This window comes from Clarias gariepinus, chromosome 1 (assembly GCF_024256425.1).
Source record: "Clarias gariepinus isolate MV-2021 ecotype Netherlands chromosome 1, CGAR_prim_01v2, whole genome shotgun sequence".
NCBI lineage: Eukaryota > Metazoa > Chordata > Actinopteri > Siluriformes > Clariidae > Clarias > Clarias gariepinus.
In genome coordinates, this window is record NC_071100.1 from 49727316 (window position 1) to 49750808 (window position 23493).

At 38.8% G+C, this 23493-nt stretch overlaps 1 protein-coding gene and 1 long non-coding RNA gene across 2 annotated transcripts in view; both read left to right on the forward strand.

Moving 5' to 3' along the window:
• Positions 1–23493, forward strand: part of LOC128521875 (complement factor H-related protein 2-like) — a 70547-nt gene that overhangs the window by 38458 nt on the left and 8596 nt on the right. The gene's annotated exons all lie outside the window — the stretch shown is intronic.
• On the forward strand, positions 3729–15047 carry LOC128511505 (uncharacterized). The gene is made up of 3 exons (XR_008356207.1): positions 3729–3819; positions 7151–7327; positions 14919–15047. It is a non-coding gene; the product is annotated as an uncharacterized LOC128511505 (long non-coding RNA).

Here is a 23493-nt window from a genome sequence, read left to right on the forward strand (position 1 = left end):
CCAAAATAAATGCTTTGTGTTTGTTTATCATTAGATAGGGGTTAATGACGTGACGCCCCCTTTTTCTGTCCGGGTTAATTTTATTTTGCAGAAAAAACTAAAAAATACATAAAAATTTCTCATCTACTTGTTATACCTTCTTTAGCTACTAAACCACTCTAACTTCTCCAAAATTCTCCAAAAAGTTTTTCATCATTTTTCTTCTATCCGAAGTGCCAAAACACCATATGGGGCGACCGTCCGGCCTTGACTTTTGTTAGGAAAACTGGTTTAAAAACACTTTAAATCAACTTAAATATATCCCTTTTTCTAGTTGGCATAACTTTAAACATGTTTTACATCCATTGACAAAACTATAAAGCATTTGCACATATATTTCTATCATGATATACAAACGAATGTTGTCCGAATTATGTTGATTCTATCCATTTCATCCGGGGCGACCATCAACAAACCACAATTTTGGGACCTTTATTTTGAAAAACATCTCAAGGATGGGACACTGCATCAGCCAGACACAAGTGAAGACCCCCTGGAAACAACTGTAAGGTAAATCAGTCTCTCTCATATAGTAAGAAAAAGCTGTTTTTTAACGGCTGTGATGTCGTAGTCACTTTTAGTCATCATGTGGGGCGACCACCCCAAAACTGTGAATTATAATTTTTTCCACAAATCTATATTTTGATGATAAATTTGAAAGTGCTTTGTCACTAGAAGAAGCTAGTTTGGTTTCTGAGGCTAACCGTTAGCCTGTTATACTTGAGTAAACCTGAAAACATCATATTGACCGAGTATCATGTGGGGCGACCACTGCTGAGTGTTTTAAATGATAGATATATGTCCTATATTTGTAGTTTTCATATTCTATACATCAATTATATACATAGAGTTAATTGTTTAAGCATAATTATTTGTATATTTTATCTTTTTTTTTTATTCAGCCATTTTCCATTCCAACTTATGAAATGATGTCTCACAAACTTACGGGTATAATACTAAGTGCTTAAACTAATAAACTCAATGGACTTAATGTATAATGCTTAACTAACAAATTGAAATGAAATAAACACAACAACAAATTACAAGAATGAAATATGGCCCTTACAATGAGAAAAGAAAAGGAAAGGGCCAGAAAAAGAAACTTATTATTTGTGATATTTGAATGTTGAAAGGTTAATTGAGATGCAAGTAGTGTTCATCCCTGTCCAATAAATCAAAAAGGTTCCAAAAAAGAGATTCTTTACTCAGCTTCTTAAGTTCTTGAAGCATTTAATGTGTGTTGCAATAAAAATTATATAATTTTAAATGTTAATGTCCTTCTGATTTGTTATATTTAAATGGTAAAATGTTATTCGAATAAAAAGAGTTAAATTTTCTTTCGTCTTGAACTCTTTTGTGTACATTTTAACTGAAATTTTTATACCTGTGGTTTTCTTATCATTTGGGGCGACCATATGTCATGTGGGGTAAGCAACAAATGGCAATAATTACACTAAATTCATAACAAAATATCCATCAGTTTAGCCTTAAATATTAATCAGTGGTATGCTTTAGCTGAATGTGTAATATCTGTATAAATGCTAATTCAGTTTTTTTGTTTTTAAAGTAAAAATCAGTATTGTAACTGGATAATGAAGGAGACTCTGATATTATAGAATAAACTTGTGAAATAATGGTTTTCATAAAATGAAAGGGCACTTAAGTTTATCTTTCTTCATCAGGTTATCTACTTACTGATATGAGTTTAACTAGTCTTAATGTTACATAAAAATGGGAATTTTGAGATATATTATGGTCGCCCCAGATGACTTTTTTAAGGCTATGTATTATAAAATAAGTGTAAAAACATTAAAATGTCAATTTTTTTACTTTTCTTTATAAAGGCATGTGTACACTACATTCCAAATGTTTAGAAAATGGCCAAACATATCCATATTTTTGGTATTTAAAAATTGGCCTATTAAAAAGTCTTATCCGTCAATGACCCATAGATAGATAGATAGATAGATAGATAGATGGATGGATGGATGGATGGATGACTTGTTATTTCTTGCTCCATAACAGACACAGTTGTCATTTATGTTATGCATGCTGCTGTTGAAGTGGAAAGAGAACTTCGCCATCCTGACTGCATGAAGACACTGGACACACCCATCAGCCATCCTCCTTTTCGTGTTTTCAATATCAAGCCAACTGTCTTCTGCATGGAAAATGATGAGTGATTACATTTCAAACTTTAGGGCCTGCAACTTTAATAGGTTTTAGTCTATAAAAGAGAAAAAATGGAAAAGGAAATGAAAATTGAAGAAGTCTCTGGATCCAGATCAAATTTTAAAGTATAATTTCAGTCAGTTTTTATCAGAGGTTACAAGTGAGTCAGCAATGGACGTAACATTAATGGCGTGATTGTGACACTGTAGTAAATTAACATCATTATAGTGAACAAACAATGTTATTTCATACCTATACAATCTATTAATGATTAAAAAATAAGAATTAGCAACTGTCAAAGAGTCTTTTCTTAACATTATACTATATTATTATTATTAGTAGTAGTCATACTAGTAAAGTTCACCAAATATCAGGTGCTTTGTGATATCCAGATCCATCGTAAGTGATTTAAACTGAAGTTACATGATCAATTTTGAGCCGCCCTATTGTCACAATGGAACATTTTCATCTTAAAAATTGGAGGAAAATAAAGAGTTTGGAAGAGGGCTCTGTCATTATAAAATAAACTGATTGCTTTTCACTTTTAAAATGCTTACATGCAGTTTTTTATTGTTTATCAATAGAATCTGCATTAAGAAACCTCAAGCTAAAAGGATAATTAATAATAATAATAATAATAATAATTTTGTTTAAAGAGCATTTTTATTTCTTATTTATAAATTGTGGTGACACAGTGGTGTAGTGATCAGCACTGTTGCCTTGCACTGCCAGGGTCTGGGTTTGATACCCTCCCAGGCTCGATTTCTGTCTCTGTGTGCATGGAGTTTGCATGTTCTCCCCGTGCTTGGTGGGTTTCCTCCAGGTACTCTGGTTTTCTCCCACAGTAGCCTTACATGTAGGTTAGGCTAATTGGCGTTCCCAAATTGCCTGAAGTGGGTGAATAAGCATGTGAGTGTGTGTATGTCTGTGTGTGTGTGTGCTCTGTCCAGGGTGTACCCCAAGTCTCCTGGAATAGGCTCCAGGTTCCTGCAACTCTGAATACAGAATAAAGCAGCATAGATGATGAGTGATTGATTTATGAATAGTTTACTATAAATAGTTTAACTGTGCACTTTCTCTAGCATCTAAAGAACCATAATTATCTGTGGACGTTATAGACATAATGTGTATAAACTCATCTCGTAGATGTGTATGTAAAAATCTTGCTTTTAAATACTCATGTAAATTTTCTCCTTGTCTGTAGACATATCCACATTCTTTCAGATGCAGGAAGTGAGATGCATTACATTTTAACATTAGTTGTTTTATATATCAGCAATAATGCTGGATTATTGTCTTTAAGCAGCAATAATAATAGCTCAGAACGCTTTAAATGTTTTTTTTTCCCTTTAATTTGGCGTGTCAGTGTTTGTAGTTACGAAATCTGTGATGGTGAAATCATGCACTAGATTCGTGGTTTCTGGTAAAGGGAGGAAAAATAATAAATCATTAACGCTGCTTACACACAAAGCTACTTGGTTTGTTTAAAATAGCATGTATCAGCGGTTCATCTGAAGGTTTTACGCTGTGATCTGAGGTGAAAAACAACAGAGAAGATGAGGATTATTATTCTGGCTGTTTTAATTTGTGCGTGTCAGGCTGCACAGGGTAAGATGTTCAGATTTATACTGAAGTTTTCATTTATTATTTATTTTTTCATTATTTTAAGTAACTTCAGCTACAGTTTGTAAAATGTGTTTTATTTATGTACAATTCTACTGTACACAAATGTTTTGGCACTCCTTAGGCTCTTAGAAAGGATATCAATCTGAGACAAAAATAGTTTATTTAAGTGCTGACATACAAATAAAATAAAATAAAAATAAAAATGGATGGAAAACACACTGTCCTTTTTCTTAAAGTAAAATGTTGCTTAAATTGTTAGCGAGCCCTGTACAACTTCTTGTTACACCTGTGCTGTACTGGCAAAGGTTCACAACTCTAACACAAAAGTGGAGGTCATAATGTAGCACTACTCCTCCTTACATACATGTAGACCGAGAAATTAAACCACCAATTAATTCATCAAAATAATTCTTAATAAAACATTTTGCACTCTTTAACCAGAATTTCGTCTCTGTTCCAAATCACTAAGACCCACACTCTTCTTGGATCTTACAGTATACGTTTATTTTTTTTAAATGATACTGTATATAAACAGACAGCAAACACAAAACATGTTAAACAAAGAACATTGATTAATGCATGCTGAGGTTTCAGATTGAACAGTTTCAGCACCCCAGCTAAGTTTGAAAATCTGCACTTAACAAGGTAAGGAAAAAAGAGCACAAGCATCTCTCTTGTAGGAAAATTCAGTAGCCATTCCTGGTCTCTCCAGGTCACAGGGACATGCTGGCTTCACACACCAGACCTCTCTTGAACCCACATGCTCCTGGGGAGAACAGAAAATACATGATTAAATACTTGTTTTATGTATCTATGCTATTCGTTGGACTTTATTATAGCATGCATTATATTTATTTGTAGCATTTCTTGTATTTCACTGTACTTAACTGTATTTACTTATGCATTGTATATATCTGTATGATTAATTCACAGTGTACATGAACATACATGCATTTTTTTATTTAAAAAAAATATATACTGTATATTTAAAATAAATAAATGTGAATTGTTGAAGATGATGATTTTCGTAGTTGAAGAGATTAATGAAATTAGTTTAGTCTTCTGAAGGGTTGTAAAATATTCAGAGCTGATACGGTTAAAGTATCACCTACATCATTATTTATTAAATTGTCTGGTTTTAAAGCTTGAATATTTTGCATGATATTATAAAATTTTCAGTGATCTTTTATAGGAGTAGAGAGATACATCAATCTAGAAGTAGTTAGAGCATTTTTTTATATTTCAGAAAGCTCTCCTTCCGTCCTGTCTGAAATACTACCAATTTAGTTTATCACAATATTCTAGTTCGAGTGGCCTGTATTAAGGTGTGTGTGATGGTTATAGCAAAAGGCAAGTTTTTTCTCTCACGTTTTTTTTTTAAGTCAGCTACATTATCCTAGATGTAATTGAATTTTTACTCTAAACATTTAGTCATCTAAACAAGTTCTGTGGTGTCATAAAGTGATACAATCATAGATGGATCACTTTCATAATTCTGGTTGATTACTGGTGGAAATACTGAAATAACTTTGAACTATGGGAATGTTACTATATTTCCTATATTTAGGCCGCAGGTCAATATTAAATCTAGAGTTTAACCAGATTTATGAGTGGGTCCTTGTTCTCAGAACATCTCATGGATTTTCAAATTGAATATTTGAGTTTCCAGCAATTAATGCTTTATCAACAGAGGGGACCAGATTCAGGAGACTCTGTAAGTAATAATAATTAGTGGAATCAACTGGGAACTTGTATTATTTGTGTTTATGGTTGATATGTAAGTATAGAGAACATCAGATGCATTAAATATGTTTTTGTATGATGTTCATATTAACATTATAGTAACTGCAACACCTCCTCCACTACCACCTAACCAAGGCTGATATCCATAACTGTAAGAAAATGAAAAATGTGTGTCATCTGCATAACAATGGTATGAAAAGCCAGGTAAATGATTTCACCAGAAGACTGGATATAGAGGAAAAACAGAAGAGGGCTGAATCCCAGAACAGATGACAGTTTGGCTCATCTAGCAGCATGCAGCTTCTCAGTGACAGCACTGCCGAATGTGATGCTTTAAATCCGGATTTAAATTAGGATCTTTGATGTTGTTCTGTGAGAGATAGAGAGACATTTGATTGAATTTTAGAAACATTGTTTTAGAAAGTTACTGATGTCTGTTGGATCCAGACATGGTTTCTTGAGGATAGAACTAACCATTCCTATCCTAAGCCTAGCAGGAACATGACTAGATGATATGGAGTGGTTGATGATAGATGTGATGCAGGGAAGGCGGTCTTGTGAGATGTCCTGAAGCATTATGGAAGTGATTTGGTCTAATGAAGAGACACTGAATCTCATCAGTTGTCAGGTTGGAAAATTCAGTGTACGTGTGTGCCCTGCAATAGATTGGTCCCATGTCCAAGGTGCACTCTGCCTTGTGACCAAAGAATTTGAAAGTACTTTGCCCTCTATTAACTATGCTACCTTTAGCTTGCTAACTGTTAATTGCAGAACGCATCACAATCATATTGGTATCAGCACAACAACAGCATTCCCTTGTATGTGATATTGCTCTGTCAGTAGTGTTGCTGCAAATACATAAATGCACTAATTATAATCTCTTTTCATGGTAGATGATGTTGTGGACTGGGTGCCAATCCAACGCCGAGCCCACACTCATACCCGCACTCACACGATCTTTACACTTTACAGGCAATTTGGGAGTGCCAATTAGCCTAACTTGCATGTCATTGGACTGTGGGTAATTGGAGTACTTACAGTACCTATAGTTTGGCCACCAAGCACGGGGAGAACATGCACACTCCATACACACAGAGCCCGAGGCGGGAATCACACCCAGATCCTGGAGGTGTAAGGCGACAGTGAAAACCACTAAGCAACACTTTCACCAACCTTACCAAAAGCTGTACTTAGTCATGTGACCACAGCATTTAATAATACTTAAATTTGACTATTTATTGAAAATAATTTCATGACAGAAGGAAATAGTAACAATGGCACCAACCACTTTTGGTGTTTACTTATATACACACACAATTAAGTCACATGTGACTGTTCAAAATGACCATTTTGCCATAATTGGTGACCTTTAATATAGACTGAATTTACAAAAAATATGAGGAATTTATTCAAATTTGAGAAATTGACTAATCATGATGCAAATTAATAATAGTAGTAGGTTTAAAACTCTAAACCCTAATATAATTAGGGATAAATTACACGTGCATGCAAACGCATATGCATAAAAAGCTAAAGCCTCGCATCCTGTGATTTTTTTTGTTTGTCCTAGATCCAACATTGTGTTCTGCCCCACATGTGCCAAATGGCCAACCTGAAGAACAGTTAAAAGATCTCTATAATGATGGAGAGTATGTTACAATTGTGTGTGACAGAGGATATGAGATTGAAAATAGATACCGTTATGCAATGTGCGTTAGAGGAACTTGGAGGCTGCCAGTGTGTGAAGGTGAGTGTCCACATTACAAACATGACTGTGATGATGTTTCTGAACAGTTATGTGGTTTTATATTAAAGACAATAGTATTTAAAGGGAAAACTTTCCGGGAAGCACCAACTGTTCCATAATAATGACTTTCACAGTGGAACAGTTTTATTTGTTGTGTATGTTTAGATATAAAATGTTCTTCATTGTAGGTTTATGTTGTTACCAAAGCACATAATAATCATTCCCACTACCTGCTGCACTACACAGGCGAGCCTGACAGAAGAAGGATGCTACATAATTGCTCATGGATCACATCACTGGTTCCCAAACAGATTCATGTCTCTGGGAGCTGTCATAAAGACACTTGAAATAAATTATTCTGGATTGACAAATTCAAATTAAAACATACAGATTTGTCACATACACAGTCATATGTAGTGACACACAGTATGTGCAGTGAATATGCAGTAAAATGCTTATACAGCCACCTTTGACCTAAAAAAAAGGGTTTCTCTGTCAGAATTAATTGTACTAATGAGTACAGTTAATTAAAAAAAATATAATGTTCCAGTGCTGGGAGTGCGGGAGGCTGAAACATGTTTGCTCATCCGTACTGCCTGTAGTCTGTCTGTTAGGAAGTTGGAGATCCTAGTTTAGAAGTTTAGATGGTAAAAAAAAAGGTAATTGGCCTTTCAAAGCACTTCATCATGACTGTGGTAGATGTTGAGGGAAGCAGCATGGGGTTTCTTTGGGACAGAACCAATAATGGATTCTTTGAAGCCTGTGGGGATAACTGAATGAAATAAGGTTGAATATTACTGTGAACACAGGTGCTGGCTGGTGTGTACAGGCTCTGAGGACTCAGCCTGAAATGCCCTCTGGTCCTGTAACTTTCCTGGCGTTCACTCTCCTAAAGGCTCTAATCACGTCATGTTTGAAAATGAGGAACCCCTTTTTTGTGTTGCCAATCTCTTCCTGTCTACAGCCATTATCTCTTACTTATCATCTATCCCTCTTCATCCTGTATTAAGGGTCGCAGGGGGCCTGGAGCCTATTCCAGTAGATGGGGCGGGGTACACCCTAGACAGGGTGCAAATGCATTGCACGGCACACACATACACACACTCACTGATTTCTACAGCTATTAGCACCACTAGACCTGTAAGCATTATTAGCATTGCTGACACCATTAGCATTGTTATCAGCAGCCTTAAAGTAAGCTTAGAAGGTGTTCAGCTGCTTGCTAGAGACATGCTCGCATTTATTATACCAGATGTAGGTACTTTATAGTCTGTTAATGTCCTTAGTTCCTGCAACAGGCTCCTAAAGTCATTCTGTTGCTGCTGTGACTCCCAGAGCTCTGCTTTGCGACTGGTGTATGATGCAGACTTGTACGAGTCCAGGTCACCTGACGCAAGTCGCGGCAGGGGTGCGAGATCTCAGAGCGTCGTAGATAGTTCCCATCTGCAATATCCAATTCCCACCGGTCATTAGGGCACTCCCCCATCAAGGCTACCACGAACACTCAGGGAGAGCTGAAGACTATTACATGTTTCCTCCAAACCATGTGATGCTCATCTTTTCAAACTGCTTGCTTACGTACAGTACCATTGAGGGCAGCATAAGGACTGCTACATCAGCTTCGCATCCCCCTTCAAATTGAGCCGTTTACTACATTCCCCTCGGACTACCATTGCTGCAGCTAGAGAAAATGAATCCCTCAAAACACTCAGTGTAACTTATAGTCTCCCCCAATCAGCTGCAGTACATTCAACTAGTGTGGTTACTTCCTCAGGTATTCCAGATACTTCCTCCTTCACTGAGTCACCACCCATCTGCATAAAGTTTCCAGTATTTGGTGACTCTTGTGAAACAGCAGATGTGCTCAACTTAATTAAGTATTGTGAGAACTATCTACAAGAAATCCTACCGGGATCCAGCAGAAGTTAACAACTATCACCTAGTATCACTTCTTTATTTTATTTCCAAAATTCTTAAAAGGACTGTTTATAACCAAATGTCTCTTTATCTCTCACAGAACAACCTTAATGATCCCAACCAATCTGGATTTAAAGTCCACAGAGATTTCACAGGGACTGCTTTTCTGTCAGTTACTAAGAAGCTCTATGCTGCTCATAGACCTGTCATCTGCATTTGACACAGTAAACCACAAGATTCTATTATTTATTCTTACAATCTGTGGAAATCTGTGGAACAGTGTGGCAATGGATTGCTTCTTACCTGAAAGATAGGTAGCAGACTCTCTACTGGTGTCCCACAGGGCTCAGTACTTGGTCCTCTTCTGTTCTCTTTTTATACCCGGTCTCTTGGTAAGGTCATATTATCGCGAATGTAGCAGCATGTCTCATTTTTAACCTTCCTAAGTTCTCCCACACCACCCCACTTCCCCGCTCCCTGCAATGGCTTCGTGTAGCTGCCTGCATCAAATTCATCGCCCTGATGCTTACCTACAAAGCTAAAAATGGCCCAGCACCCACTTACCTCTCTGTTCTAATCACACCCTGCCCTGCACCATGTTCCCACGATCCTTCAGCACTGCTCGTCTTTTCCATCGAGTAAGACATTTATCCAGACTCTTTTCTGTTCTGCCACCTAGGTGGTCGAACGGCATTCCTCTAGATGTCTGTACAGCAGAGACTTTGACAATCTTTAAATGATGACTCAAGACATATGTTTCTTTAATACTTGTACTAAACGCCCCCCACCAGAAAAAAAAAATCTCTTTCCAACTTTTCCAAAACTTTCTTTCCATTGACAGAAATTACAAAGCACTTGCCCAAATGCCTAAATGTAAATGTCTTCCAGATGACTCTTGTGCAATGGCCTGGACAACGCCTGAGGGATTTTGACAGGCAGCACCACAAACATGGACAAGAGGCGAGGTCTCGGTAAAAAGGGGTAATTTTATTTAGAATAAAAAGGAAAGGAAAAGGGTTAAGGGAGGGAGGACGAAAAAAGGGGAGAAAAGAGTGAGTGTGCGCATGTGCTGATCTGTGGGCAGTCAGCCTTTTCCTCCTCGGCAATGGCCTGTGAATGGCGTAGGAGCCACTGGGGAAGGGGCGCAGAAGGGGCCTTAGCCTTATTTATTAGGGGACTAACCCTAGTTAACCATAATAGCAGTATGTACAAAGAAAGTTCCACTAAAAACTTAGCTGGACTCTCCATAGCTCAACCCCACTCCCAGTCACATCGCTTTTCCTGGTGAGCACTGTCAGGGAGAGAGAAGGAAGTGAATGCATTAGTGGATATGGGAAATTGCTATACACTTATGCAGGAGAAGTTATGTTGACAACTGGGTGATTAAGTTCCATTAGACACCACTCACTTCCCCCAAATGTTCTTCATGGCTAGTAGAAAAATACATCGGACAAAGGCACAAAAAGAAAATCAGCTATAAGCGGCTTTTACCTAGCTATCCCATATGGCCTTAGTAATGCCGCTGCCACATTGCAGAGGCTCATGGTAAGTGTTCTTGTGAGAGGACGATGCTGTTTCATATATTTTGATGACATTACCTTTTATTTACACTCCCTGGAACACACACAGAGCATCTGAATTCAGTTTTATAAAAACTTACACAGGCCAACCTCTAAATATGAAAAGGTGACACTTTTACAAATGGCAATCAAAGTTTCTGGGGAACCTTATCTTAGAAAAAGGAATGCATATAGACCCTGTGAAGACTTGGGTATCATAAATTCATTACCCGTTTTACAGACATCACTGCCCCATTGAGGCAGCTAAATAAAAAGGAGTAAAATGGTAGACCAGCATGGACACGATTTAATAAGCACTGTAGAACCAACCAATTCTAGTCCAACCTGACTTTAAACAAACTATTCCAGGAGGAAAACTGATGCCAGCAACATGGGCCTTGAAGTCATCCTCACTCACCTATCAGCTGAAATGGGTGGTGGGATTAGCCACCTCAGAAAATTAATGCTTGGCTGTGGTCTCAGCAGTGAAATGGTGGAGGCATTACCTCGAAGGTAGTGTATTTGATGTCTTCACTGACCATGCCGCCCTATCCTGGGCCCTGCCTCAAAACCAGCCTCACAATTAACTAGATGGATGATGAGGCTACAACAGTTAAAATTTATATTTTTATATATAGTCACAGATATCGCTACTATTCCTCTTCATAAATCTGATCATTACCTGGTATCCTTCACCATAACCCTTCCTATTCTATGTAAACCTAACCACCAAAATGTCTCTTTTACCCACAGAAACCTTCACTCTGTCTTTCCTTCCTCTGTGTCTTCCTGCACCCTATCATCCCTCCCAGACCCAGACTCCTTCTCCTCTCTACCACTAGAGACTGTGACTGAAACTTTCCTCTCCTCTCTCTCCTCATCCATAGATCTCCTTTGCCTGCTGTCATCCAAACCAAGAAAGACGTCTTGTCCTGCTCCTTGGTTATCTGATGTACTGCGGAACAACAGGAGAGAATTAGGAACTGCAGAGAGAAGACAGAAGAAATCGCAACTTGATGCAGATCTCATCTCTTACCAGACTCTTCTCTCCCAATTCTCATGTGACGTGACTTCTGCCAAAACTACCTTCTTCAGAGAAAAGCTGGAAGCCTCTGCACATGATTCTGGCAAACTCCACAACATCTTCTCCTCACTACTCAACCCACAGACTCCTCCTGTCCCTTTCTCTCTGACTGCTGACGATTTTGCCACATTCTACAATGGGAAGATTGCAGCAATCCGCCAGTCCTTCGCTCCCAACCAAACTCCTACAGCAGAACCTCAGGACCTTCCCTTCCCTCCCTTAGCAGAATTCTCCAACCTGTCATCTGATGAGATTCAGCAGATCTCGTCATCTGATGAGATTCAGCAGATCTTGTCATCTAACCCCACCACCTGTTCATTAGACTCAATCCCTTCCACAATGCTTTAGGCCATCTCACGAGACCTCTCAGTCACTGAAAAGCTCCATGCTGCTTGATCTGCTAAACTGTCATCTGTCCTCATCCTCCTTGACCTGTCAGCTGCATTTGACATGGTGAACCACAAGATTCTATTATCTTTTCTTATAAGCCTTGGAATTTGTGGAACAGCATGGCAATAGTTTGCTTCTTACCTAGAAGATAGGTCATATGAGGTAACATGGAGGGGATCTACATCTGCCCCACGTAGACTCTCTACTGGTGTCCCGCAGGGCTTGGTCCTCTTTTGTTCTCCCTTTATACCCAGTCTCTTGGTAAGGTCATATCATCGCATGGATTTTCATACCATTGTTATGCAGATGACACCCAACTTACTTTGACACTCGGGTTTCCACCTGGATCTCAGCATGTCTGGCAGACATTTCATCCTGGATGGCTGCTCATCAGCTGAAGCTCAATCTCAGTAAAACCAAACTATTGTTTATCCCTTGTGACTCATCCCCATGTGGGGACTCAGACCTTGTGATATCTCTGGACAACAACCAAATCACTCCTTCAGCCACCGCCTGCAATCTTGGGGTAACCGTTGACAATCATCTGTCATTTTCCCCACACATCGCTAACCTTACTTGCTCTTATAGATTTCTTCTTTACAATATCAGAAGAATTCGCCCATTTCTTTCTTCACAGGCTACTCAGGTGCTTGTTCAGTCCCTTGTTATTTCAAGACTAGACTACTGCATCTTACTTCTGGCAGGCCTGCCTCTGTCCACGATTCATTCTCAGCAACTCATCCAGAATGCAGCACCACTCCTCCGCTCCCTGCACTGGCTTCCTGTTGCTGCCAGCATCAAATTCAAAACGCTGATGCTTGCCTACAAAGCTAAAAATGGCCCAGCACCCACTTACCTCTCTGCTCTAATCACACCACGCACTGCACCACGTTCCCTCCGGTCCTCCAGCACTGCTCGCCTTATTCCACCATCTCTCAGGGATCGAGGGCGGCATTCATCCAGGCTCTTTTCTGTTCTGGCACCTAGGTGGTGGAATAAACTTCCTCTAGATGTCCATACAGCAGAGACTTTGACTATCTTTAAACGACGACTCAAGACGCATCTGTTTCTCCAGTAGTTGGACTAATCCCCTAACACACTGAAAAAAAACTTTTCCCAGTTGTGTTGGACAAATGCCACTTAGTTATTAACCTAGTTAACCCAGTGTAAGTATGTATCCAATGATGTAAACTTTAAAGCACTTTTTGTAAGTCGCTCTGGTTAAGAGCGTCTGCCAAATGCATAAATGTAAATGTTAATGTAAATATTTTACCACCAGTAGGTTTGTTTCAAACTTTGGCCAGATGCAAATGAGTCGCTGAAAGTTGGAACAGCTCCGTACTTGATTATTTTAACACCAAAACTTTCCTCTGACATACCTAATCCGAAAAATCTCAAGCCCAACATAACGACACACCCTTTTCACTTATCTAAAAACTAAAGAGAAGTCCCATGACCAGAAGATTAACTTTAAAGACCACCAGGGGTTTTTATATCATAAAATGCACTTGCAAAAGTACGGAGAAGCTTTGTCTTAAAATCACGAGGGGGTTCCCGGTGATGCAATGGAGTCAGCTGACCAGTCGTGAAAGGGAGCCTGGGGAAGGCACACTTTATGCTGCTGTTTATAATATTAATATAATAATAATATGTTTAATTTTTATAGCGCCTTTCAAGAAACCAAGGTCACTTTTACAAAAGAATACAAGCAATGACAATTGACAAACAAGATACATCAGAAAAAACAGAGGGGACATATAGACAAGCAAGTGTTGACAACAAGGAACCGGTCGACAATTTTTCAGTGCTACTTAAGACTGAAAAATCTTTCTGTCTCCCTACATACACACACACATACACAGTATACTGGACTTTAAACTACCCATACATTCACATGCACACCAAAATATTTTGCATAGAATTGTAAATGGTCATATTTTGTGCATTGTAGTGTTTGATTTGTACACATGTGGGTTTGGTATATTGTGTGTGATTTGTCTGTTTTTTTATGTTCTTGGATTTTGTTAACACCAGCAAACAAGATAAAAGTCCTATGTTTTGTGTGATCTCGCTTAATTAATTAATATGAACATTGCAAGCTGTTCAGCATTAAACACATGCTGCCATCCCATGACTTTGCCAATTTCATAGAGATAGTCTCATTTCCACTGGTCTACAATGTACTCACAATTTGATGAGCAAGATCTAAGCTGACTGAGTAAGATGCTGGAGTGAGGTGTTGGTGCAGACAGGGGAGACAGTTCTGGTCAGCAGTCTGAGAGATGTCCAGGAACTGGTCAAATAATAATCCATACCTAAAATACCACTGTAGAATAAAAAATCACTATTAAAGTAGCATGTGGCATGAGATATAGCTACTGTACTTTTTGCGCTTTGAGACATCTCAAGTAATCTGTGTGATCATCTAATGAACATTCACTGGGTTGTGGTCTTGATTGGGAAATTTAATAGTGTGCTGTTTTTTTATTCAATTTAAAGAAAATTTTTAATTTACAAAAAAAAACTAAATATTAATATTTAATCCCCAATGATCAAAACTAACTATAACCACACACAGGTGTGCACACACATATTTAATAAATTCAAAATGAAATCTGTTTATAAATTTTGTGTTTTTTAGCTCAAGCTAGAACATTGTGTTCTGCCCCACAAGTGCCAAACGCCCGACCTGAAGTACAGTTAAAACCACTCTATAAAAATGGAGAATACATTAGATTTGTATGTAACAGAGGCTATGAGCTTGAACATAGAGACCCATATGCACAGTGTGCTCATGGAACTTGGAGACTGCCAGTATGTAAAGGTGAGTGTCCTCATTACAAACATGACTGATGTTTCTAAACAGTAATGGTGTATAATAAAGATAATATGATTTAAAGGAAAAATCTTCCAGGAACCATAAATGCTCCCAAATGACCTTCACAAAGAAACAATCCTATTTGTTGTGTCGGTTTAAACATGAAATGCTAGACTTCCGCCCGCATGGAGTGAGCAGCAGAAAAAGGGAGCTCCTCTTATAAATAAACAATTATAGCTCAATAGACCAATTAAACGGGTAAATCATTTGCATTTTAGTAAAGAATTGTAGTTAAGACTTTTAGATATAAATCTACCAACAAGTTTATGTAAAAAGCCAACATCTTACAAAAGCAGAAACCAGTGAAAGAAAAATGGAAGACTCTACGCAAGACGACAACTCTCCTATTTCCCTGAGTGCACTCAGAGCCGAACTACAGACACATAGAACGGCAGTGATTCAGGACATTAAATCGCAAATGGAAAATCTTCACTTGGAGATGAAAAAAAATAGAGAAGAGGTGAAGTGCGCAGAGAGAGAAAATTTTCTCAGAGCTGGCCGCCTTACACAATACACAGGATGAATCGGCAAGCGAGAGCACAAAGATGGGGAAGGGCCTGAGTGATACGATGAATAGAGTGGCAGTACTAGAACAGTCTCATAAACGCATGGCCAAGGAACATAAGAAAATACAGGAGAAATGTATGGACTTGGACAATCGTAGCCGGAGACAGAATTTAAAATTTGTAGGGATTACAGAAGGAGATGAAGCAGGAAATCCGACTTGATTTATCAAAGATCTGCTACTGGAGTTATTTGGAGCTGATGACCTGCGGGATTTCAACATGACGGTACATCCCGCGCACAGGACTCTAGCACCGAAACTGGGGGAAAGGCCTCGGGCAATAATTGCTCGTTTCCACTACTATGCGGACAAAGAAAAAATCCTGAAACTATCCAGAAATAAAGGCCGCCTCCACTACAAAGGGTCCCCGATGTATATTTTCCCTGATGTAAGTCCAGAGGTTGGAAAACTTCAGGCTGCGTTCAATCCAGTGAAAGCCAAGCTGCGAGCCGCGTAAGTTACAGCTTGTTCTATCCGGCTAGACTGTTGATTACGGTGGATGGGATTGGATACATGTTTGAACGTCCCGGTGAAGCTGAGAAATTTCTGGAGAAGAAATCTCAAACTAAGATGGACGAGATGTGAGAGGTTGGACTAACTCTTTAAACGAAAGTGCGATGTCCGTCATCATTCTCACTATGCATGGACAGACTATAATAAACTATAATTTAGATAAACTTTAGAGTTCACCAAATTTATCTGGTAAATAATTGTAATTTAAAAATTGGAAATGCTAAAGTGAAATAGTAACAAGTGAGTCTGTTGTGCAGCTTCTTCTGTAATATTTTTTTAATAAAGGAGCTAAGTGGTAAGTCAGACAGTTTACTAGCCTTTTTTTGTTGATGTGATGGGTAAAAAGGGTTTTTTAAATTTGACCCGTTACCAGATAAAGGTCAAAGGAGTCGTTGTTCAATTTGTTCTGTTTTTTTGTGATTAAGAAAAAGAAATTGTCACTTACCCCCCTCTCCACCTCCTAATTTTTTATGATTTTATTTATTTATTATTTATTCGTTTATTTTGTTTTTCTTTTTTTTTTCACTTTAAATGCTGCTTTCTATATTATTTCTCAAGTTTATGACCAGCAGGATAACAAACTCTGCTAAAACAAAATGTGTTCAGTTTCCCTCATGCAATTGCAAAGAGCTTAATGGGGCTGTAGAGCGGGAAAATGTACAGTATTAGCTCATCTAGAGAGACTAGAAGCTGATATTGCGTTTCTACAAGAAACACATATACAGTACGGGATCAAGATCAGAGCCAATTAAGGGGAAAATGGTTTGAGCAAATATTTCATTCAAACTATAATCTTAAGGCTAGAGGTACAGCAATTCTCGTGAAGAAAGGTTTACAATTTACTGCAACAAACGTTATTTCTGAATCCAATGGACGTAATGTTATAGAAGCAGGAAACTTCACAATATATCAATACTGTTAGTAAATGTACAGTATATGCTATGTATAAATGATGAAAAATTTATATCTACTTTTCTGAATGCTTTGCCTAATTTGGATACGCACCAAATTATAATGGGAGGGGATTTTAACTTTGTAATGAATCCACTCTTAGACAGATTGTCAAGTAGAATTATACCACCACCCAAATCAGCCAAAATGCTGCAAACATTTATGAAAACTTTTAAAATAACAGATCCATGGGGATTCGCCTTCCCAAATCAACGAAAATATTCCTTTTTTTTTCCACTGGTTTATCACACTTTCTTAAGGATAGATTATTTTTTGATAGATTATAAACTTTTATCAGCAGTCACATTCTGTGATTATGAGGCAATGGTATTATCTAACCATAGCCCTTAGTTCCTGAAAAATTATCTGAAACCAAACAAGACATTACTAAATGGAGATTTGACAATAAATTATTAGCTGAAAAAACATTAGTAGAATGGACCAGATCTCAAATAAGATTTTCCGGGATTTGGGCAAAAGCCACATATTATGAACAAGAAGAGAAAGCATGTAAAATTCTTGCTACACAGATTAAGGAGATGACGGCATCAAGAATGATAACAGAAATTAGGAAAGAGACAGGACAAATTACATCTAATTCAAAAGCAATAAATGAGATATTTAAGAATTTTTACACCAAATTATATATTCCTCAGAGTCTGCTAATAACCCATCATGCATAGCCCAATTCTTCGATTCACTGAATATTCCCTGCTTGAGCGTTGAAAGTAGGGAGGTTTTGGCACAATCGCTTACTATTGAGAAAATCAAACAAGCAATATGTACCATCCAAAGTTCAAAATCCCCTGGTCCAGATGGCTTCACAACAGAATTTTATAAATGCTTTAGTGATCAAATATCACCACTGCTTCTGGAGGTCTTTAATGAATTGTTTGAGAGGGGTTGTCTACCACCAACATTTTATCAAGCAAATATCTCTTTAATACATAAGATAAACAAAGACCCCCTAGACCCCAGTTCATATAGACCCATTAGTCTTCTAAATGTTGATAATAAAATTTTGGCCAAGGTATTAGCCACCCGTCTTGAAAAAGTTTCCCCTCAGTGATTTCCACGGATCAATTAAGAATCGTCTCCTATTTTTCTATATTAGACGATTGTTAAATATTATCCACATCCCAAGTCCTGATCCCACTTAACCTGAGGTACTTATTTCTATGGATGCAGAGAAAGCCTTTGACCGGGTTGAGTGGGATTATCTTTTTGCCACTCTAGAGAAATTTGGATTTGGGTCTAAATTTGGTTCATTTATTAAATTATTATATGCCCACCCTCAAGCTTCCGTACAAACTAATAACAACAACTCTGATTATTTTCCGTTAAGCCGGTCCATGAGACAAGGTTGTCCTCTCTCAGATTTTGCTTTAGTTATAGAGCCCTTGGCAATTTCTTTACGTGAATCTACAACCTTTTGGTATATGTCTCCAACCCTCTACGATTAATACCAAACATTCAAATTCAAAATTCAAATTCAAATATTATTTGTCACATACACAGTCATACACAGTCATACACAGTACGATATGCAGTGAAATACTTGTACGACCGCCGGTGACCTTAAAAAAAAAAAAAAACTATATATAAGGAATAAATATTAATAAAAAGAAATGAAATACAAAGGAAAATAAATGTAACTAGTAAAATAAACAAACTGTACAAATAAGGGCATGTAAAAATATCACAAAATATAAAAAAAATTGGAATATGGGGGGGAAATATATATAAAAAAAATTGAATGTTTTAAAGTGGCATTAAAATGTTTTAAAGTGTCAAAGTGGCAGAGTGTCTATGTGTCATGTGCAATGGCAGATAAACATGTATTGTATAAAGTGACTTATGAAAAGTGGCATGTGCAATGGCTTCAGATACTGTATGTAAATATGTATTGCATGAATGTGTCCATGATTGTCCAGTCATTGTCAATGTTTAAAAGATATTAATCCTGTGTGGTGTGATGTGATTGAGAGACCTTATCGCCTGCGGGAAGAAGCTCCTCCTCAGTCTCTCTGTGTTGGCCTTCAGGGAGCGGAATCGCTTCCCAGACCGCAACAGAGAAAACAGTCCATTGTTTGGATGGCTGAGGTCCTTCACGATCTTCCTGGCCTTGGTCCAGCACCGCTTGCTGTAGATCAAGTGCAGGTCAGGGAGCTCGGTGCGGATGATGCGCTCAGCTGATCGCACCACCCTCTGTAGAGCTCGTCTGTCCTGCATGGTGCTGTTTCCAAACCTGGTCATAATGTTTCCCGTCAGGATGCTCTCTATGGTACAGGAGTAGAAATTCCTGAGCACCTTAGAGGGCAGTTTAAAGTCTCCCAAGCGTCTGAGGTGGTAGAGACGCTGCCGGGCCTTTTTCACCACGCTGTTGATGTGACATCTCCTCTAGGTAGGCCGACTCATCATTGTTGATGATCAGGCCACCACGACAGTGTCGTCAGCAAGCTTGATGATGGCGGTGGAGTTGGTAGTGGCCACGCAGCCGTGGGTGTACAAAGAGTACAGCAGGGGGCTCAGAATACAACCCTGGGGGGCTCCAGTGCTGAGAGTGAGTGAGGCTGAGACATGTCCGCCCATCCTTACTGCCTGTGGTCTGCCAGTCAGAAAATTGCAGATCCACTGACACATTGATGAGCTGAGTCCAAGGTGCTCCAGCTTGGTGGTGAGTGTGGAGGGAATTATGGTATTAAATGCAGAGCTGTAGTCGATGAAGAGCATTTTAACATAATTCCCTTTCCTAGTGTCCAGGTGAGTAAGTGATGTGTGGAGGAGATGGGAGATGGCATCGTCTGAGGAACGGTTCTGGCGGTATGCAAACAGTAGTGGGTCGAGTGTCGAGTGTGTCGCGTGTGTTTCAGTGAAGAAATGATGAAGTCTCTGACCAGGCTTTCAAAGCACTTCATCACTACTGAGGTGAGGGCTACAGGGCGATAGTCATTGAGAGAAGCAGGATGAGGTTTCTTCGGAACAGGAACAATGATGGACTCTTTGAAGCATGTGGGGATCACCGACTGAGATAAAGAGATGTTGAATATCTCAGTGAACACAGGTGCTAGCTGGTCTGCGCAGGCTCTGAGAATACAACCTGAGATGCCATCTGGTTCTGCTGCTTTCCTGGTGTTCACTCTCTTGAAGGCTCTCCTTACGTCGTGCTCGATGATGATGAACGTGCTTTTGGTGCTGGCAGTGTCTTCCTGTCTGCAGCCGTTAGCGCCGCTAGCATTAGCATTGCTAGCGTCTTTAGCTGCAGCCTCGAAGCGAGCATAGAAGGTGTTCAGCTCGTCTGCCAGAGTCGCGTCCGCGTTCGTCATACCGGTTGTTGGTGTTTTATAGTCCGTCATTGTCCTTAGTCCCTGCCACAGGCTCCTAGAGTCACTCTGTTGGAGCTGTGACTCTAGTTTCCTCCCGTAGCTGCTTCACCTCTTTCACCACCTTCTGGACGCTGTATCAGAATCAGAATCAGAATTACTTTATTGATCCCCGTGGGGAAATTTTTTTCTTTACAGAACAAACTCCTGATGAAAATAAAGATTTAAGAAGACATGTAAAGATGGTAGAGAAGATTTAAATAAAAATAACAAAATAAAGTAATTAAAATAAAAATATATACAAATAAAAATAGAATAATATAAACATAAAAAAAAAATAGTCAAATAACCAATAAAAGTAAAACCTGTAGCAGCAATTATATGGACATTAAATTATATTGTATTGTATGACGCAGCCTTGGATGGTTCCATGTCCCCCAACGCAAGTCCCATGTTGTAGGGAGCGGTGCGAGATCTCAGAGCGTCGTGGATGGTTTTATCCACTCACGGCTTCTGGTTGGAAAACGTTTTGATAGTCTTTTTCTCCACAGTATCATCCTCTAGTTTCCCGATGAATCCCACAACCGCTTCTGTAAACACGCTGACGTCATCATCGGAGCTGTTTCGGAACATGTCCCAGTCTGCGTCATCGAGTGCGTCCTGTAACGCGGCCACCGATTGGTCCGTCCAGCACGCGACCTCCCTCTGAACCGGAACTTCCTGTTTCAGCCTTTGTTTGTATTTTGGCATGAGGAAGATGGCGGCGTGGTCGGATTTACCAAACGAAGGGCGAGATTGTGCCTTGTAGCCGTCCTTGACTGTAGTGTAACTGTGGTCCAGTGTCCTTTCACCCCTGGTGGGGCAAGTGATATGTTGATGAAAGTTCGGCGCGTTTGAGGTTGGCACTGTTAAAGTCTCCCGCCACAATAAGCGCAGCGTCACGGTCAATTTTATGTCAATTTTTTGTCAATTTGGGAAAATCTCAGGATACAAGGTTTTTCCAATCAACCCTGAGATTCAAACTCTTTCCGCTTTTCCATTTAAAGCAGTATGCTCATTTAAATACCTGGGGATCACTATAACTAAATGTTTATCTACACTTTATAAAGAAAATATTTTCAAGCTATATAAATATACTCAACATATTCCTAAAAAGTGGTCCAATCTCCCTGTTTCTGTGGCAGGCCATATTAATATGGTGCAAATTAGTATTTTGCTCAAATATTTATTTCTTTTTACAGTGTATACAAGTCTATATTAATAAATCATTTTTTAGTCATTTGGACAAATTAATAACTCAATAAATTTGGAACAAAAAGAACCCTAGAATTAAATAGATGTACTTACAAAGGATTGAGCCCGAAAGGAGGGATAGGTTTACCTAATTTTCAACTGTACTATTAAGCATGTAATATAAGAGCACTGGAATAAAGGAGAGGTCAGTAGAATGGTGTGACATGAAAAATAAATCATGTTTAGCTTCCTCTTGGCTAGCAATAATTTACTCGACTTTGTCTGCCTCGTGTTCCGATACACCTGAATAATCCAGTGGTTTCTAATTTATTTAAAATTTGGAAACAGATACTAAAGCATTTTAAGTGGCAGGCATGCTCTATTTTAAGCCCACTAACTGCTAATCATACATTTCTCCCTTCTCAGACTAACTCAGGGTTTCAGACTTGGTCTGATAAAGGTGTAAGCTCTTTTTTAAAACCTATATATTAATAATTGTTTAACATCATTTCAGCAGCTGCAGCAGGTATTTGATCTAACTAATTCACACTTTTTTAAATATCTACAAATCCGCAGTTTTGTTCAAAAGAATTTTTTGTCTTTTCCTAACGAGCCGCCAACCACACAATGGACTCACTGTTTTTGCGAAATCTATTTACTAAAGGAGGAATATCCATTATACACTCACCTAAAGGATTATTAGGAACACCACACTAATACGGTGTTTGACCCCCTTTCGCCTTCAGAACTGCCTTAATTCTATGTGGCATTGATTCAACAAGGTACTGAAAGCATTCTTTAGAAATGTTGGCCCATATTGATAGGATAGCATCTTGCAGTTGATGGAGATTTGTGGGATGCATATCCAGTGCACGAAGCTCCCGTTCCACCACATCCCAAAGATGCTCTATTGGGTTGAGATCTGGTGACTTTGGGTGCCATTTTAGTACAGAGAACTCATTGTCATGTTTAAGAAACCAATTTGAAATTATTCGAGCTGTAACATGGTGCATTATCCTGCTGAAAGTAGCCATCAGAAGATGGGTACATGGTGGTCATAAAGGGATGGACCTAGGGGCCTAAAGTGTGTCAAGAAAACATCCCCCACACTATTACACCACCAGTAGCAGCCTGCACAGTGGTAACAAGGCATGATGGATCCATGTTCTCATTCTGTTTACGCCAAATTCTAACTCTACCACTTGAATGTCTCAACAGAAATTGAGACTCATCAGACCAGACAACATTTTTCCAGTCTTCAACTGTCCAATTTTGGTAAGCTCGTGCAAATTGTAGCCTCTTTTTCCTATTTGTAGTGGAGATGAGTGGTACCCGGTGGGGTCTTCTGCTGTTGTAGCCCATCCGCCTCAAGGTTGTGCGTGATGTGGCTTCACAAATGCTTTGCTGCATACCTCGATTGTAACGATTGGTTATTTCAGTCAAAGTTGCTCTTCTATCAGCTTGAATCAGTCAGCCCATTCTCCTCTGACCTCTAGCATTAACAAGGCAGACTGCCGCATACTGGATTTTTTTTCCCTTTTTACACCACTCTTTGTAAACCCTAGAAATGGTTGTGCGTGAAAATCCCTTTTTTTTAATTGTATGTTTTCTTCAACTTTCTTTTGTACCACTTGAGGTAAACACAATTTGTAAGAGGTGTATTGAAATGTGCCAATGTAAAAAACTCAATAAAGAGATTGTTTAAAAAAAACATGATACTGTATGCTTTTCACAAAGCACTACACACATCAGC